General features: G+C 39.3%; 1 protein-coding gene across 1 annotated transcript in view; it reads left to right on the plus strand.

Annotated features, from left to right (window-relative positions):
• The first annotated feature begins 6948 nt into the window (after positions 1–6948).
• Positions 6949–20042, plus strand: part of SHISAL1 (shisa like 1) — a 195365-nt gene continuing 182271 nt past the window's right edge. The window contains exon 1 of the mRNA XM_069806951.1: positions 6949–7536. The gene's annotated coding sequence lies outside the window, so the exon portion shown is untranslated. The remainder of the gene's footprint in view (positions 7537–20042) is intronic.

Consider the following 20042-nt stretch of genomic DNA (forward strand, 5'->3'; position numbering starts at 1 on the left):
TTTGGCAAGACTTTTATGAAAAATTAGGAATATAATTTCCATATCTGACTTATCTCTAATATTTTCCTTTGCAGCCAATTGCTTTGGAGTCTTCAAATTGTCTTTAAATCTTCTCAGTGTCATGGATGTTCAGTGTGGAAAGCAAGTGCATTTTTAAATCAGATTTGTTGAGAGATGGCAAACGAACAATGATGGACTCAGCACTTGGACCTGTAGGTCCCGGGTCCTGCTCCTGTTAATCCTCCTGCAGTTTCTGTGGTGGAAGTGCCTCACTGGGTAAAGAGAAACCCTCCCCTCTTCTTCCAGAGGCAACATGCTTTGCTTCCCCTTCCTTCTCCTGAGAAGGCAGGGAGGTTGTCTGGAGTAAGTGTCCTAACTATGAGGCTGACAGATGCAGGAAGGAGCTGTCGCCTCTGGTGCCTCAAGCTGTGTTTAAAAATGTACTTGTTTTGTAGCTAGAATTGGATGGAAAAGGATAAGAGGAAAGAAAATGGAAAGCACTAGCTCAGCTGCCCCTGGGCACTTTAGTTGTACTGCTGATCAACCTGTAACACTTGGGGTTGCTAAAGAGGGAGCAGGGTGTCTTGAATTGGGATTAATACTGTGCACTTCAGCCATTAGCAGTCTCATTTATTCGGATACCATGATTGAACAACCCTTAGGAATATTTATATGCTGCAGAAAATCTGCTTGCTTCAGGGGATGCTTGTAAATATAGGCTCTAATTTAACTTAATCACCTCCTGCTTTATGTACCTATGAAACCTCTTTGATTAAATAGCTAGAAATGACAGCTGGGACTGTATTTAATTTGAAAGTGACTCTTAAAAGAAAAGCTGGTTGTTTATATATAGAAAGTGAGAGTTTCAGTTCTATAGTTCTAACTTCTAATGAAAGCATCACAAATGATGCTGCATGGATGAAAACTTGTTTTTCCCCTTCCTGTTGCATGGCATAAGAGAAAACCTGAAGTTATATTTGAAAGATTGTTTTGGTCTGAATTTTTGTTTTGTGCATGGTTCTAGTCAGTGCAAAAATGTTTCCAAGGAGATGAGAGTACTCATCTGAAGTCTGCACATAGACCCTGCTGCCCTTCTGAGCATACAAAGCTAAAAACAAACTTGGAAGTGTCCCCTTTAAATGAATGGAAGGTTCATCTCCTATTACTACATTTGCTTTTATTATGATAGCACCATGAAACTTTAAACAGAATCATGGAAGGTCTCATGGACAAGAGGGCAGGTGAAGGATGGATCAACTGAATTTTTGTTTGGAGGACCTGTCTCTGGTCTGAATTCCTAGGTAGCACAGGTGATAGAACTTTTTCTAAGGATCCCTGACTCTATCAAGCCTAGTAAAATTGTGTCTGTACTAGAAAATATTGCTTAGAAAATCAGATCCAGCTTTAAGAGTTTTGAGTGGTAGAGTAAGCTTCCTGGTTTAGCTGTTCTCCTGGCTAGTTGGTGGCTAAATCTAGCTAGGTTCTTTTAATTAGAACAAAGGAGGTTTGGTCTGGAGGATAGAAGGACAGTTCACATATGCAAATGCACATATAGCAGAGAAGCTGGGATGAGACTAATACCGTCTTGTTGCTGTGTTGGGAGTGGTGGAAGTGTAGGTCATGGTGATAAGTGGCACGAACAAAATGATTCCCTAAGGATTAGGGAGAAGAATAGGGGCCATACGCTGTCACAGTTTGCCACCTGGCTTGCTGTTCATTGTAAGTTGGTGTCTTGCAGGTAACAATGCAGAGGTGAGCTGTGAATGTAATCCTGTTAGCTGAGAGCTCAAGTTTAAAACTAAGTTTAGTTAGTAAATACTAAAGTGAGTACTTACATATACATGTGTATGATGTGACAGGGCTTCTCACTTATAGAACACCTTTTAGTGGCTTGTGTCTATAGCTGCAATAGAGATTGTAGCTATTATAAATGTTTGCAAATAGAAGCAATATTTTCAGGAAGAGTATCCCTTATGAACTCAGGTTTGTACTTAAATTGAAAATATTGTCCAGGGATACATGCTCACTGATACCAGACCTGGTTTCTCTACACAGTGTGGAAGTCTGCATTTGGTCTAGATCGGGGTGTTATAGTAACCTGAATGTTAACTGAATCTACATTTCTTGCAACACTTATGCCAGCCATATGCTGGCTACAAGTGAGCAGGCAACACTGGCTACAGCAAAATGTTTTGGGGGACAGATACAGCCATTCAAAAACTTATGATCAGATTAGCCTTGGCAAACTGAGTTTCTGTTGGTTTGCTTTAGCTGGTCCTGGCACTCTTGATTCAGGAATAGGTGCTGAAAATAGATTTATTGTCCTACAAAGCAGCAGCCTGAATACCTAATATAGAGAAACTTAGCTAAAAGCAGTAGTTGTCTCAAACCTTTTATAGCAAGGGCAAAGATCTTCCATGTTATATGTATGTTACATAAAGATCTATATGCATCTTCCTGTATGTATATAGATGGTATGTTTTTCCTTGTATAGGGAAAACCTTGGCTTGGAGGTATAACTCGCAAGTATATTTCTTCAGTATTGCTCTTATTTGATTCCTCACAGTTACAAATATTAGAGGAAGAACTCAGTGATGAGGTAGACCCTTGCTGTGGCTTTATAAAATCATTCCCAGAAGTGCAACTTCCACTAACCTAGACATAAAACTGTATTCCTGATGAGGAAGGCAATTATCGTGTTTTATGATATAAATTTCAATTGTCAAGCAAAGTTTCAGTCACTAGATTTGAGCTATGTAGATACTTCTCAGAGATCTGCACTTAGAAGTGAATTTTTTATTTTTTTAACTCTGTTCCCAATATAAGTATTTCTCAATGGCCTTTTCTTTCTTCCTTTTGTTCATGTCATTTACTTCGAATGCCTTGGCCACATGTTAGCTGTGGAGTGGTTAGGCCGAAAATAGTCTACATGGTTTTTTTCATCAGCTTTACAATAATTTTCAGTCTTGCCCTTTAACAATTCTAGCAGTGCTGGGATAAAATGAGGCTACCAGTTCTGTGATGCAGCTTGTAGGTGGGAGGAACCACTGAAACTAATGGGACCACCCACTGTAAGATTATTGAGGACCCTCCAATTTCAGTTGGGAGCAGTTTCATTCATGTCTGTGTTCATTTACGTTGACCCTTTGCTTAGGCTTTGAGAGTGACAGCTTTTCCTCTTTCATGTTTAGCATCAGGCGATTCCATAAAATCTTCCCCCTGCTTTGCTCTCCCCCTTTCCCCTGCATATATATACACATTCATATTGCAGCCTAATGTACTGTCCTTATAGCATTGTCAAAAGGCTTTTGCATAATCCTTTAACAGGATTTTAAAGCAATACTTTGAATTGCTGTAGTGGCAGTTTAATGGCTTGAAAATGACAGGGGAAAGGATTTCGACACATGGTAACATGTAGAAAATGAAACACTATACAAAAGTGACATGGCTAAAGGAATTCCTGTCTAGGCTCTAGAGTTATGAGGAAAGAAAATAAGAGTTGGAAGAATGGAGTACTTGCCATAGGTAGGGCAATGGCCTTAAACTTAAGCAATCTACAGTTAGCTGACTTTAAGCTTGGAAACACTGTGAAACAGTATTTGCATCTGGTGGATATTGACAGTATCTTCAGTGGGCAGGCCCTGGCCTCTTCAGTGGGCATTTATACTGAAAAGGGCTCCAAGGTAAGTGGCAATGGAAAAAGTGACCTTTGGTCTAGGCTTATGTTAGTTTGCTATGTGGGATCTGTTATTGTAGTTTCCCATACACTGCAGTGCAAAGCAGCAGGTTCTCACAGGCAACCTGCAGGACCCATTGCAATGCACTTACCATAAGCATACACTGCAGTGGCAGTTTCCCTAATGTAGCCTCTGCCACGAAAAACTATTGAATCAGCCAGCCATAAAGCTACCCTCCTTTAGCAGAGCTGTAGAGCAAAAGTGGTATTAAACTCCTATACTCCCATTTATTTTTTACAGCGAAGTGTGACTTGCTAGTGAGTCTTCCCTTTTTTAATTGGCTTTTGTTTAGAATTTTATTTTTAACTGGGGTTATTCTGTCTTGTGTGAAAAACTTTGCATGTATCTTTGAACTTCATGAGGTTTCTGCTACTTCTCCAGCTTTTTGAGGTCCCTTTGAACAGCAGCCTATCCCCCACTGCATCAATCATGCACCCAGTTACACCTCATCTCTGAACTTGCTGAGGGTGCCTTTCATCCCATTGTTCATCAATGAAAATGAACTGCATCAGTGCCAACATTGAACCCTGAGGAACACCAATGGTAACTAACTGCCTTCAAGTGTAACTTTGAACCTGCTGGTCCAGCCAGGTTTTATGCATCTTGTAGTCCATCTATCCCATCCAGTTTGGCTACAAGGTTGTTATGGGAGACAACATTGGAGACTTACTGAACTCAAGACTGCTTTTATTTTACTGCTCTTTCCTGGTTCAGAGCTAGTCATCTCATCACAGGTTGGTCAGGTGTGATTTCCCCTTACTAAATCCATGTTGGCTGTTCCAAATCACTGGCTTATTCTTCAAGTGCTGAAAATGGCTTCTAGGAGGACTTGTTCCAAAATCTTCCTGGTGAGTGAAGTGAGACTGACTGGCCTGTAGTATCTTGGAGTCTCCTTCTTGCCTTATTTAAAGAAAGACATGGTATTTGTCTTTCTTCAGTCAATGGGAACATCCCCCAAATGCAATGGATTTTCAAAGATCATAGAATGGTCTTGCAGTGATGTTAGCCCGTTTTAGATGCATCACTTCTGGTCCCATTGATCTGGGTATATCCAGTTGATTAAGTGGTCCCAGATTTGGCCCCTCTCTACTGTGGGTAGCACTCTTCATGAAATTCTGCCACTAGCCTTTGTCCATTGCATGTCTCACTGGTTTCAGCTTCAGTCTAACTTCGTCCTTCTCTGTCATTGCCTGCCCAGGCAATGCTTTGCTATGCCTCCCAGGTAGGCTGTCTCGGCTTCTAATTTCATATGTTCTTTTGTACTTGAGTTACTCAGGAGTTCCCTATTAAATCAAGCTGGCCTGCTAGCTTGTTTCCTCACTCTTTAGCACACTGGAATAGACTGCTCCTGTGATTTGACAAGGTTGTCCTTGAAGATCAGCCAGCTCTCCTGGGTCCTTTTGCCTCCCAAGGCAATGCTTCACAGGGTCCCACCCACCTCTATAACCGAAAGTCCATTCTCCTGAAAGCCAGGGTCTTTGCTCCTTGCCTGCCTTACTCCCTTAGGGTCTTAAACTGCAAGTCATGATCACTGTGATAAAGGCTACCACTGCCTGAACGTCCCCAGCAAGTTCTTTAGTTGTGAGTGGAAGGTCCAGCAGGCTGCCACTTCTAGCTGCCTGTCCAGCATCTGCAGCATAAACTTTCCCAGACATGTTCCATACATCTCCTGGACTGCTTGCATCTCACTATATTGCCCTTTCCATAAGCATTATGTAGTTAGAATTTCTCATGAGAATCAAGGCCTATGTTATGAGGCCTCTTCCTTTTGTTCAGAGGAGGTTTTGACTGGGCGTCTGTAGGAGACCTCCACTGTGGCTATCCCTTTTGGCATACTCTCTAATTTCGGTCCATAAGCTCCCAGCCCCCTGCTACCCCTGTAGCAAAGCTTTATGTGTTGAGCATTTATGCTGAGCACAACCCCTTGTCTTCCCAGCCTGTTCTTCCTAAAGAGCCTGTGTCTGCCCATTATGGGGCTCTGTGTGAGCTGTCCCATCTGTGTCATGGCATCCCATAACTCTGCAGGTTCGTGCAGATCTGACTCATCCTCTTTGTGCTGTGTAGTCATATACAGGTACTTCGGGTGGCTCTGTGGTTACATCGCTTTTGCAGGAAGAGTGAGAGCTTCCTTTGTTATACTGTTGGGTGGGTACCACCCCCGTGTCCTCAGTTTCTTATTCCCTCTCTTTGATTTCTGGTCTTCAACCACCAGTAAACCCAGTTTAAAGCCTTCCTCACTGAGTTAGCAAATCTGTTGAAGATGCTCTTGTCCCACTTCATTAAGTAGATCTTGTCTCTCCCCAGCCGGCCTTGCTGCCCAAAGAGCATCCCTTGGTTTTAGAAGCCAAAATCCTGCTGGTGTTCAGGGAGAGCAGCGCCTGGCCCTTGTGCCCTTCCCTCTTGCCCTCAGAGCTGTAGAGTGCTGTAAAAAGACATTCTGGCCTTCAAGATGTTGGGCAGTGAAGAATGCACTGTGTCCCTTGGTAAGGTAGTGCAATGTCTAACTTTCCTTACTGTAACTTAAAATTAAAGAAAAACTGTACCACATTTATATTCTGAATATATCCAGCTTCTTCCACTGGATCTCAGGAAAACTTTATCTGCTAAATTAAATACAGGAGAAATTCTGTAGTTAAAAGCTCTGATCAGACCTTCTGATGCAATGAAACACTGGGTCTAGTCATCCTGAAAATACCAGCGTGAACTAGGAGTTACAATGTGAAGGTAGGATATAAATCTGTCGTGCTCCAGAGCTACCTGTTTAGGCTTTTCAAAGCAGGCATCTTTTTAACTGCCTCTTACATGTTTGTGTGCATTGTGTGCAGCCTTTCATAAAGCATATTTAAAGTTTATGCTTAAAATGCTCCTTTGTTTTGTATGCTCAGGAGAAGCTCTTCTGTTTTCAGAATTCCTGATTGGATGGATCATAAAAATATCCATGAGCTGATGAGCTCTGACCCATTTCTTGTTTTAAAAAACTAAGCACATCTCGTACTCATCAACACTGGTGTTTAAAATTGCATGTAGTTTCAGACAGCCCTTGGGTTGTTGAGTGATGTCATTGTGATGTTCAGGCTCTCCCTTAGAGACATCACCTTCTGCTTGCTGTGCTCCATGGTGAGATGCATGTTAGAGCTGCCTTTTCCATCTGTCTTAAAGTTGTAAACCTGATACCCTTTTCTGCTGCCTATCCTTTCCCATCAGCAAGAGGGAGAAAGAAGCCTGCAACTCCCCCACACATCTACCTCCACAAATTCACAACTGGGCTCAGAGCTGTGTGAAGGAAAAACTGACAGGCTGCAATTCTGAATTTTAAAATCTTCATAAACCTCTCCTGTAATTCCTGTGTAGAAAGGGGTCGTGTGCTAAATATAAACCTTTTCAGACAACCTAAGAAGAGAAACAGTCAGGGAGCTCATGGTTAGGAAAAGAAAAACTCTGTGAACTGTTACTGTGGTGGCAGATAGAAAGCATTTGGTCATCAGTTCAACCTGCGTTTAAGAGTTTAATCTGGTTTTGAGTTGGAGTGGTGCTTTAGGTGACTTGGAGACAGGTGGCTTTAGAGGACATCTGACATTTCACTTTTGGCAGGGCGAGGACGGAGACAGACTTTATTTTGGACTATGTTACGGAACTGGCATCCAAGGGAATCTGCTCTCGGATGAAGTGACGCTCATTCTGATCTGCGGTTCATCTGAATGTACGTGGAGCTTGGAATAAGTTGATCAGTAGGCAGCCACTTTGAAACCCATTATTTGTTCCTTAGACACATCAGTGGTGACAACTGACTTGCTAACAGGTAATGCTATTTATAGTCCTTCTTGTAGGTATAAAAAATTGCTTATTAATGTTGGTCTTAGTTAAGTTAGTAATATTGCTCATTCTTAAACACTTGGCAAGGTTTTAACTTTCAGTTCATCAGCAATTTTTTGTGTAATACTCTAGCTAATGCTCATTGCCAAAGAGAAGCCTTTTGACAGAATTTTGGAATTTGCATTAAAACAAAATAGGTTTTGAGTTGTTATTCTAGTGGCTTTTCTTGAAAGCTTTTATACATGCCAGAAAAACAAACTTGTAAGAGCTGTACAGAAAAGTTGCAGGTGTTAAATTAGAGATTTAATTTTTTTAATCTGACTAGCAAATTAATCTAGATTTCTCTGTCAGGAAGCCATCTGCGTGGTCTCAAATGACAAAGATTTTTTTTTTCCTGAAAAGACAGCAAGTGCCATTTCCCTAGGATTTCTACTGTAATGTATTTCTACTCCACATAATGGTACTAGGTATATTTAAGGAACTACTGCTAGTTTAAGATGTACTCTTCAGAAGGCAACTGAAACTATGATAGGGGAGGTGAGAAATTTGTGAGCTGAAAAAAAATAAGCTGTCAGAAGGTTAGAGTTTATAAAATAATATTATTCAGCATACCAAATGTGAGCTCCTAAAGAGCTTTAACTCCCAGAAGACCAGTATTATTTAGGTTGACAACAAAATGAATGCATAGACAAATGCAATTTTTACTTCCAGCCTTCACAGACCTGTACCGTGGTGTCAGCCAGGAAGGTGACTTCTTGCTCCCCCTCAGCATGCTGAAAAGGAGAATGGGCAAGCTGTGGGCAAGGGGAAATGGGTACCTCTGCCATGTCACCATACAGTGTTTTGTTGAAATCAGATCAATGTTTTCCCAGTTTTGGAAGGGAGTTGTCTTTGCAGATGACAATCATATTCTGTGTGAACTGTGTAAACTGACACAGTTATTCTAATAAATCTTTTTTGTCTTGGTTGATGGAAGATTTACTTAATGCTTCGAGAGCTTGCTCATCCTGTGGTATATGGACATATCCAAATATTAACTACTGTCTAAATGGATTCTATTCCCTTAAACATCCTTTATGCAGATTAGGCAAAGCATTATTTTTTATTCCAATTTCCTTGTGAAAGAGCAGGTCATTTTATTAAAGTACTTAGGGCATCCAGGATTATTTCTGTGTCTAGCGTGCAAATGTGATATGTTTTTTCTCTGCTAAACTTCTCCCTAAATTGATGATGGTCAGAATCAATTGCAAGTAGGTTGTTCTAACTCAGGTTTGAACTACCTAGCTCTGAAGATGAATAAGAGAAAAATCATTATTCTGACAGCTATGTTACCAAGGCAGCTCACAGTATGGAATCATTCTGCTTTCTGTACTTTGCAGAAAAGTTAAGGCACAGCCATTGTGAAAGTGTCTTTAGACTCCAGCCAGTTCAAAATGCAGGGTGCATTAATCATGTGGCCCCTGTGAGGCTGTAAAGGATTAGCTAAATATGAAATCTGCATCCCATATTGCCTCCTGTGAACCTGTGTGTTCCTCATGTTGGTATATTATGGTAGGGCATGAGCCAAGGTTGAAGTATGTTAGTGGTAGGAGTTAGCTTTCTCAGAAGGTAGAGAGTAGGAGAAAAGGGGAGTACAGTAGTGGAGATGAACTGAAAATCTCTAGCTTGCCCTAAACATCTTGGAGGTCTGCAAGAAGAGCAATGTTGAACCCAGTCAGTCAAGTCCAATGCAACAGCAACTTCGGAGTTGAAGTCACAGTTCAGCATCTCAGCTGTGAGGCTCTCCTTCCTCTTGGAAGGGCTTCGCTTTCTGTGTCTGTCTGTCTACTACTTGCCCTCAGTAGGTAACACGCTGAAACAATTTAAAGCGTGTCGAAATATTGCAGTAATGCTAGCGAAAACAAATTCCCTTCTCCGTGGCTTTCTGCCATATCAGCTGAGCAGATTGAATTGTGCCAGCTTCGAGGGTGGTGGTTCCTCCTGCTCGTCCCCTGAGTCAGCAGCAGACGGGACTGGCCGGGACGGGGCTGTGCAGCTGCAGCGGGGAGGGATGAGCTTCCCCAGGTCCCACTGAGGAGTCCAAGAAAGCAGGTTGGTAAGTTGTCTGTTTAATGCTGCAATAAGTGTTTGGTTGATGACATGTAAATCAGCTCCATATGAATATTTATGATGATTGAGAAGATACTTTCCCTTTCTGTGTGGGCATTAGCCTGTCTTTTTCACATGTGGATGAAATAATCTGGTAATTTATCCTGAAAGAAAACCTGGTCTTGCACATCTCTAGCCATGTAGAAAATACTATTCTTGAATCAGGATGCTACTGGGATTGAATCTTTTCTTGTGCTTAATGATGGTCTGTTGTTTTCTTACCAATAAGTGATAATCCCATACTCCCCTTCTGCAGGTGGTGCAATCCAACACTTAAAGCATTACCAAAGATAGTGCAGAGTGCAGGCGACTGGGTTAAAAAGAGTTGATCAAAGAATGCATGTGTAACATTGAGGAGGGCAATAGAAGAGTATCTGGTGTTTTCCAGTCAGCTCTAGGACTGGAAGCTGGACGTGTCACTGCAGGCCTTGCAAACGAGCGGTTTGGCAGCCAAGGGTGTAAGGACTCCCCTTAACCAGGGGTCAGACTGGGGTAAGTGCTTTAGTGTGAGAGGGCAGACCTTCCTAACCAGAGGAAAAAGACTGGAGTATTCACCTGGTTTTAGTGAAATCTGCTTGATGGCCAGTGGTGGTAAGGTTTTCTAATTGTTTTGTCCATGTTTTCTATAACAATGCACTCATGGTTACAGAAATCTTTTAAAATCGGTTGTGTATGTGACTGTAGTATACATGGGTGATTTCACTGCCACTTACCTCCATGAATTTTCCTATCACTACCTGATACTGTGCTGAGAGAGGATGTAAGAGTTACTGCTATGCATTTTTCATAGTTTCAGAAGCCTGATTTAAGAACCATGACACCATTATATTAGTAGCTACCTGAATAACATACTAATAACCATTACAGTTACTGCAGGAGGGGATTACTTCACTGCAATGTAATGAAATGTAAAGCTGCAAGGAAGTATTTTAAAATTAGAGGAGGTGTGACATTTTCATGGTGATACAATAGATGTTTTTAGAATGAATTTATAGTTGTTCCATATATAGTAATTTTTCTTTTCTGCTATCATGCTGTTACTGTTTTAAATTTAAATAAAAGCTTAAGAGCAAGTTAAAGTGCTGCTGCCATAATATATTTCTGGTTGCTTGGGTCTTCCTCAGTAGTCATCTAGATCATGAGCTGTTCTGAATTTCTGTTGCTTTACTAACTTTTACTGAGGTATCCATACAGCACAGGGGACTAGTCTTTTCAGTCTAGTGTTTGATCTGTTGCTTTGTCTAGATGATAATCTGACTGAGATCCTAGGAACTGTCCTATGAGCAAGGACACAGCAAAGATCCATACAATGCTGGACCAGATGCTTAGGAAAAAAGTGCTCAAAACCAGCACTTGTAGAATGTTAATAAATATTTCATACACCTACTGTTTTTCTGCAGTGAAACAGGACTAAAAACATATGCTGAGAGTTGCAGACTTCTGTCAATGGAAAACAAGTTGGTCTAGATAATACTTGTTAGATAAAAGCATGTGTTACAGTAACATCTCAGCTCGTTAAACCTTAGGGTCACATTATCCTCACAGAGGAAAAGGTGTCTTGCAGAGTTTTAAAGAACTTAATATCCAGAAGGAACAGTCATTCAAAAAAGATACAAGGAGCTAGTAAGCCTAAACAAAAGGTTTGTTGCGATCTTACTGATACTACAGTACTTTGTAGGCAAGGAACTAAAGCATCTGAGGAGGAAGAACTAACGTATTTTGAGTATATATTTACCCCTGCATTCTCTGTGTGTCAGGGTGCTTTTATAGAATTTAAGTAGATATGGAACTGGGTGGTGGAAGGCAGTTCAATGTCATTTAATGTGTATTTCATGTAGGAAGTACATATTATGTGGGATTTCAGATCTGATTATCCATCAGAACAAAAGGGCTTGTTCTGTTCATGAACTGAAAAAGGCAGGGGAATCTGCCTAAGTCTCTTCCAAACTGTCCTTAACCTAAAAGTACTGATCTCAACTAGATTTAAGTAGAATAGGAGACAATTAGAGTTGCTCAACAAGATTGGTCTTGGTAAGGTGCTATGCAACACAGGGGATTTGGTGTACATTCTCCAAGCTGACTTCTGTCTTTGTCCTATCTCCCTAAATTTAGACTCTGAAATACATACTTGGAAACAAATAAATATTAATGGTTGTTTTTCACAGTACTTGCATATGAAGGTCTCATTGATTTCAATGGTATTCAGTGTGACTCTGTACCAAGAGGCCATCTTTTAGGTATGTGAGTACAGAATTTGAGTTATGCATATAATTGGTCTAAATTTTTAGTGGCTAAGGAAAAATGAACAGTAGATTTAGCAGGAGTACTTAGAAAATGTTGAATTCTCAACTACACAAAAAGTATTTTGAAGATTGCTAATATATGTGAAAGCTTTGAGAAATCAATACAAGCTGATGAAGAACAGAACTCTGCTTCAGATTTGTGCCCGTACAGGCTTAATAGAAAGTAGACATCCTTCAGGAGCAAAGAAACTGCAGAGCCTACTTTCAATGTTTAGCGCTCTTCCACTGTGATTTCCTAAGAGCTACTGGAAATGAAAAGGAGTTTGGCTGCCTGGATCCACTGAGAAAGGAAGCTCAGAGACATACAGGGAGCTGAAAATGTTTCTAGCTTTCAGGTACCACCAGTACAAGACAAATAATGGATAGCAGGGGAACTAAATGTCATATATAAGGGAGGGAAGCAGATGGAAGATGCACATTTATGAGAAGTGACTGAATAGCAGCGTAGCATAGGCATGGAAAATGGTTAACAGAACAAATATATGAGAGATTAAATATAGAAAAGAGAGGAGATTAATGTACTGGAAACTAGCTGCAGATGTGATCTGCTCTGGACACTCTGTTCTCTGCTCTTGTATCATCCCCATGGTATCTAGGCACTTAACCGGCAGATGAGTCACTGTGTCTTTGTGCTGCAGCTTGTTTCTCCATTAAATAAAGGTAATTCTTTCCACTCTTGGAGTGATGCTGAAAAGGATTGATCTGTAAAGTGCTTTGAAGATATACTAACATTCACAGATCCTCTAAAGCCTAGGTTTTAATTATGGAGCTGCAGATAAATTTAATACATTTTTACAGCAACAAAAATGCCTAACTGCAGTAATTCTAGTCTATGATAAATTGTTTTTGATGTTCCTGATACCTAAGATGATGAAGAGGCTGGTTAAATTGGTTAGGACAGCATAATACCACTGACTTCACTTACACTTACGTAACAGTGGGAGTCAAAAAAATTGCTGGTTGGGAATCATCTTGTTTTGTTTCCAGGGTAGCTTTCTGTATGTTTCAAGGATAACCTATTTCTTTAGCTGATACATGTTATACTTCGACCTTAACTTTGCTGTGTGTTGCAAACAGTGAAGTAAAATGACTCTAAGTGAAATATGAATTCATGACATGCAGCCACATTACAGCTCCTCTCTTAACATGTTGTAGGATGGAGTAATGGGAATAGAACTTTACAGTTTCATCCAGTATATTTTTGCAGAGCTCACACACCAACTTCAAATGTTATGTACCTATGACTTCATGGTCAGTAGCTTTGTGACCAAGTGGTCATTACAATCTAATCAAACCTGTTCTTTCTGTGTCAGTCTACAAAGCCTACATCATTCATTGTCTTAAGCTCTACTTTCCTTGGAAGTAACCATCAAAACCATTTTAGTCAGCTCTAAGCAAAGCAGCAACTGTTTTCCTAATGGTCCCCTAACCATTACAACAAAAATTGTTTTCTAGGTGTGTTCAGCAAGGAAGGGAACCTACTGGCTGTAAATAACTAAGGACTTTCAGACAATTTGAGCTGATTTAAATGCCAAATTACTTTGTAATCTGAAAGTTGATACTATCTGACCACTTGCAAATGTAGTCATTGAGCCTCAGGAGAGCTTGGTAAGAGTTACTTGAAGATGTGCCATGAGAACAATTATATATATTTATTTGCAGCACACAAGTGGTGGTTATACCTCTTAAGAGGTGCACTAATTAATAGAAACTTCAAAGTTGGTAATAATTAGTGCTATTAATGACTAAATGTGTCCAGTGGAAAAGTGTGATGGAATAGGTATGGTCTCACCACTTAAAAGGAGATAAGCAGTCTTTGCTGTACTTGACATTTAGTGGACCTCATTACTATGTACTGGGCCTGATTTATTACTAGCAAAGTACTGAAGAATGACTTGAAATGAAAGTTGGTTTACAGCATGTTTTAAATCCTTTCTGTTGTGTTATAACACTGTAAATGGGCCTTCATAAAACACAGTCCAGGCAATTAATTTTTCAGAGGTCCAAATGATATTACCTCCTACTGGAAAGAAAGTTGCACAGCTGGAGTTTGTCAGAAAAGATTTCTCCACAGCACTTGGCCCATGGTTGTATCAGATCTCATAGTGATTAATCTCAGCTTTATTGGCACTTTGATGCTCTCATTGGGGCAGAAGATGGGGGTGCCAGTGAAAAATCCAGAGCAATTCTGATAACTATGATTTTTTATTAACCTCACCCATACTTGTTTTTAACCTGGACAAGGTGACTATACTGAAAGTTTATTCTGGTAAAGCAAAAGATGGTCTTTTCAATAAAGTTGGAGACTATCAAAGTGAATCACTAAGGTTTTCTTAAACTATCTTTAACATATCTATAGCTGGCCTTGTATACCTGGTTTCCATTCAAAACAAATGCAACATCAAAGCAACTGAATGGGACTGCATGGAAGAACTCTTCCCTTTTTAAGAAAGCTATTGCATTGTGTTTCTCTTTGACTTTTAGAGACTGTGTGAAAGCACGGTGACTGCAAATGAAGCTGTCTGAAGCTTATGACCTTTGTAATGTAAAGACACTCTCTTCCTAGTCTTGCTTCCCTTTCTGCTTGGAAGTCTCCCGAGTTGTATGTTTACCAGTTTTCCCTTTCCCAGATAGCATGACATACAATTCTTAATTCTTTCAATTGAAATTGAATTAGAACTTTTAAATTCTTTCTTGGTGTTGTCCCATGTTGCAATTGCTTATAAGAAATAGCAGCAATATGATGGTGGTGATAGTGTCATTTCTAATATATTGCTGCCTTTTATCAGAGACCAAGTGACATTAATAAAAACAAATGTCAGATTTAGGCACAAAGCACTTAGTTCAAATTGCTTTGCACCCTTGTCCCTCTTGCTGCTCACGTGAGGTATTTCCTGGGTTGCCAGCAGTGCCAGGTTCTGCTCCTGATCGTTTCTCCTTTCTGGATGTGAAGGAAGCAGCCAGGGGTGATGGTCCGCGTGGACTCCACGTGCTCCAAGGTAGAGTTGAAGTCTGTGCACAAAACTTGTGACTATTAGCATCGAGTTAGAAATTACGTGTGTGGGGGAGGGTGGTTAGTATGTGTGAAACTCCTTTTTCCTTCCCCTTGCCTGAAAAAGGGCCTTTTAAGCTGGAAGGGCAGCCTCCGCTACATGAAGTTGCTACAGTACCTCAAAGAGAAGATATGTCTCTTCTAACTTCTCTGATCTCCCCTGTACTTTTGTTTGGTTACTAGGTCTAAAAGTCAGGAACAGCCTTATATCTCCACACTTGTTAGAGGAAAGTATTATATGATAAGTGTATTTAATTCTACTGGTCCCCTCTGAAGTGAGAGAAGGATAAGGAATTTCTTTTTTGATGTCTACAGAGAAGCTGTAAAAAAACCCAAACAAACCTAAACCAAAATGCAAACCAAACACAAAACAAAAAACATAGACACAGCTTACCTGTTAGGATGAGACACTCCTGAAACACTGAAAGCAAGTTCAGATATCCAAACACTAGAGTGGATTATTAGGCAGCTGCTGCTAAAATATCTTGATTTTAATGCTAATGTAAAAATGCCTTATATGTTAAAAGAACTGTCTATCTTTCTGAACCTAGTGCTAAGTCTTCTAAGGTTCCTTAATCTTCCTAGATACTTAGACCTGTAGATCTTTAAAAGGCAGTCTGAACAATAATTCTAAAGTGATTTGTATTTCAAATTACTGCTTCTCACTTTAGTATAGTGTTGCTAGTTTAGAGCCTTTCTGATACTGCCTTTCTTTTAAGATTTCTTGTTAGATTAAATCATAAACCCACCGTAATTCCAGCATGCAAATTGCTTTTAAAGCAAAAGGACTAGTCTATTTCAGCATTCAGACTTTGAGGCAGATAAAGCTCCTTCCACTAATTTCAAGTGACAGTAGTTCAGACCTGGCCTGCAGAGGTATGATCAGGTACCAAAAGCTTTTGATATCTCTTAACAGCATGAGAATAGACATCACACAGCCAGCTGTCTCAGAATAATTCAGTTCTCTGCTGTTGGAAGTTTTTCGTGTTGCTTGGACTGATTTCTTTGCATTTAGTCTGTGCAACATTCCACAAACCCATTGCTATGGGAAATAGTACTATTGCTCAGGTGTCTTTCAAAATGCTACTCCTTTTAACCTTGTAATTTCTAGTATTCTCACTTTCTACAGAAAACTTAAGTTTGAGGAATTTTACAAGTCATGAGAATCTACTCTTTTGTCACCATGGAGTCACTGAAGCCAATTCTGTTTATAACAAGTTAACAAGCTCAGCTCTGAGGAGACATTCAATGTCCTGTTATCCCTGCTCTAAATAGGACATTTCTAAAGCAAAATCACATCTGCTTTCATGATAAACCCTTTGCAAAGCTAGGACTTCCCTTCTACATCTTCTCTTGTACAGAGATGTTTTCCATCTACAGAGATGTCTCCATGTCTTCCAAAAGAATATAACATTTGGATCCCTGCATTCAGTTTAGCTCTGAAACTTAGTCTCGGCACTGGGTTATTTTGCCATTTATTATGTTTACTCAAGGTAAATGGAACTTGCACTTTCACTCTAATTCTATCAGGGTGAGGAGGGGAAAAACCACTAAGAGCCTTGATGTGGTCTTTAGTGTATGTTGCTCTCATCTGTGACCTTTTTCATATACTCATAAATTTTTTCCTTTTGCTTTCTGTGTGTATGTGCATGCAGTAGCTCTAAAATATTAAATCAGATCTCAAATGTCACATTATCAATTTAGGGAAGAAAGAATCTTGGCCATTAATATAGAAAGTGAATCCTTTTATGTTGCATAACAGATAAGTTATAATAGGCAGGCTGTATCTGAGGATACATGATACAAACATAGCACTGAGCTTTTTGCTGTTTATCTTTTAGCTGTCTATTAGAATTACTCTTTCATCAAACAAATGAGGCTTTTATGCATATTAGCAGGAGATGTGCATCTGTTATAAGCCATGTACAGTCACTGAATTTATGTATTGAATAAGATACTTATATGTTTTTATTGCCTAAATATACTGTGTCCTTTATGTACACATATGATAACAGATCATTTTGGTCCTGGTGTTGTAGACTACATATAAATTACTTCAATGGTGTAGACTGGCTCACTTAAGCAGGACCATTCTTCAGAAATTAAATAAGTATAGTGATGCTGGGTGTTTCTCTGAATTACATTTTCTCATACTGCAGAATATGTATCAAAGCTGTTCAAATACTGATAGACAGTCTAGAACAATGGTCTGAATTTGCTAAAAGGTAACTTTTTCAATCTGATTTTGTTTGAATGAATCATCTTTCATCTATTCTCCATTGCTACTTGACTATTATACAGCAATCACCTTTGTAACGAAAGCCATTTGAGTCCATATGTTAAAAATCAAAGTGGTTGGACTATTTCATTTCAAAGCCATTTAATTCCAGAATTTGAGAAAGTGAATTCATACCATAAAAAAAATCCCTTCTCCCTGCCCACTAATGCAAAGGTTTTCACCAGTTCATTAAATATTGTATAGCACCCTACCTAATTTTTCTGCAATCTTTTAGTGTACATAGCTCCACTGAAACTTAGCAAACTCAATTTTTAATTCAATACATTTTTTCAAAAAGTAAAACCATAAGCAGTAATAAAAACCCCTACCTTTTGAAATATAGTCCAAAGCCTGTATTGAAGTGTCAGTGGCATAGTGCCCCACCCCTAGGAAGTTGTTCCTTTTTGTATTATGATGTTGGACACACAAGGATAACGAGAACAAGTGTGTTTCTTAATGCTTAGCACATAATTCATTTTGCATCATCTATTTGCAGGAGTATCTTTCCCATATGAAATGCCTATCTGTGAACATTTTTGGACACAATACTTGGCATATTTGTTGCTCCCTGAAACATGTCTCCCTTCCTTTCTATGACTTATTTCTTGATAAAGTGGCTGAATTACTTGCCTTGCTACTAACTGAGGCTTAAGGAATGGAGTATGTTGCATTTAAGAGAGGGAAGAGTTAGGATTGTAAATAACTGCTAATAAAATGCTTTGATGGCAAATAGGAGTTGAATATATTCTACACAGTTTGTTCAAACAGTTGTGTTGTATGAGGCTTACATTGCAAACAGCAGTACTTGTGTCCACATGCATTCTGTATCATCAGTAGCTTGCCTGAAAAGTAATTTAAAGGATTCATAACCTACAAATTTGCCAGTTGTTTGTTATACTTAAGGAAATATCTCACTTTCTATTATTGGGTCATTTCTTCAGTGTGTAATTGCTATATGTAAGTATTCTAAATCCTCTCTCTATTAACTTGGAGAAAAAATTGGATGAAAGCATTTAGATGATGGCCAGCATGTTGATAAGAGATGCGAAGCCCTGCTACATCAGTAAATAAAGGAGGTAGATCTTCTTCGACTTTTCCTTTTACTACAGTGTGGCATCTCTCAGTATATACATAAGGAAAAAGAGTATTGTGGATATGGAGGGTACCTACTGGGATTGCATTATAATTGCTTTCTATTTGGGCCTGGGTTTTTACTCTAAACTCACTCAGTGTTTAGAGTGGGGGCTGTGTGTGGCACAGTAGGTTTAAGAACAATCCCTATAGTTTTTACTTAAAGTAGGAATTTACATACTGAAAGAAATGCTTTGCAACCTCAGCCCAAACACTGAATGGGCCAAGAAGAATGAAAAACAACTTTTCTCCTAGGGGTAGTGGCCAGGTGTTAGTAGAAGAGCACAACTTCAACATTACACAGGGAAGCCTATTACCAGCAAGGCAAGGTAATAATAAGGGCACCTTCAAACTGCTGTGTTCTCCAGCTGGCAACAGGTTAGAAATGCCTATCCCCAAGTGGAATACAGCCTGTAAAAATTACAGTAGCTGTTATCTAACTGATATTTGCCAGTAATGAACTTCCACAGAAAAAGTAGATAGGAAAACACCAGTGAATATCCAGGTATACCATTGCCCTCACTAGAGTGAATTGTTGCCACATTTTAATTTATGACTCATTAAAGTTGATAAACATATTCCAATACCTCTATGATTATTTACAGTCTAATTGTTTCCTGAAAAAAATAAATCAGAAGTTTCTTCCCATTCAACTGACTGATAGCATGCTTTTGAGAGCAAGTTGAAGGGTTTTTTTAGCTGGGAAGAGACATCTCAGCATAATGCATTTAAGATTTTTCTGTTGCTTCCAGTGCAACAGCAGCACTTTTCACCCATTGCTGTAATACATTTGCACAGAGTAACACTGTTCACATTTCAATTCTTAGGAGTTTTGCTTCTCTACCCCTTATTTATCTGGCCTAACACTGTGCTTTCAGAAAGCTGGCCCTTCATATTCCTCTCAAAAACAATTTTGCCATAATAGCTAACACTTTTTACTAGTAATATTTAACTTGTTTTACCTGACTGGGAGGTCCGATGTGGAACAGTGTTGTGGTAAAAAAAGGATGAAAAGTTCAGTAGTTAATTCATGGAGCTCTTGAATAATTCATTGCAGATAAGCCATTTAAACTCCCATTTAAGTTGTTAATAATGATGAGTAGTTCATTCCCAAGACCTCTGTTACTTGCGTCCTATATAAAGTAGAAGTAGGAACAGCTTGGTAAGGCGTCATGTTTCATCTGTAAAATAATTTCACCTATTGCAAAATGACTTTTTTCTTATCTTTTATTCTTTTCTCATACATTTTAGAAAGTACTAGCTCTAAGAATTTCTTCTGCTTTCACCATCCTACATGGCTATGTAACTGAAAAAAGGCATTTAACTGAAGGATATTCACAATATTTAATTGGAAAAAGCAGTAGTATATTAAATGTCTTCCCCACGCTCTTGCTGTTTTCCTTAAATAAGCTCTTCTAAAATAGTATGAGCATAAATGTCCTACTCTGGGAAATACAGGGTTTTTTCCTGCAGAGATCAGAAATAAGCACCTAGTGTATTTCTTATGTAAAATTCTTGTTCAATTAAAGACATCCCCTGCTAAAGCAATGAGGAGTACAATATGGCCCTCAAGTATAGAA

Source organism: Haliaeetus albicilla, chromosome 19, assembly GCF_947461875.1.
Source record: "Haliaeetus albicilla chromosome 19, bHalAlb1.1, whole genome shotgun sequence".
Classification (NCBI taxonomy): Eukaryota; Metazoa; Chordata; class Aves; order Accipitriformes; family Accipitridae; genus Haliaeetus; species Haliaeetus albicilla.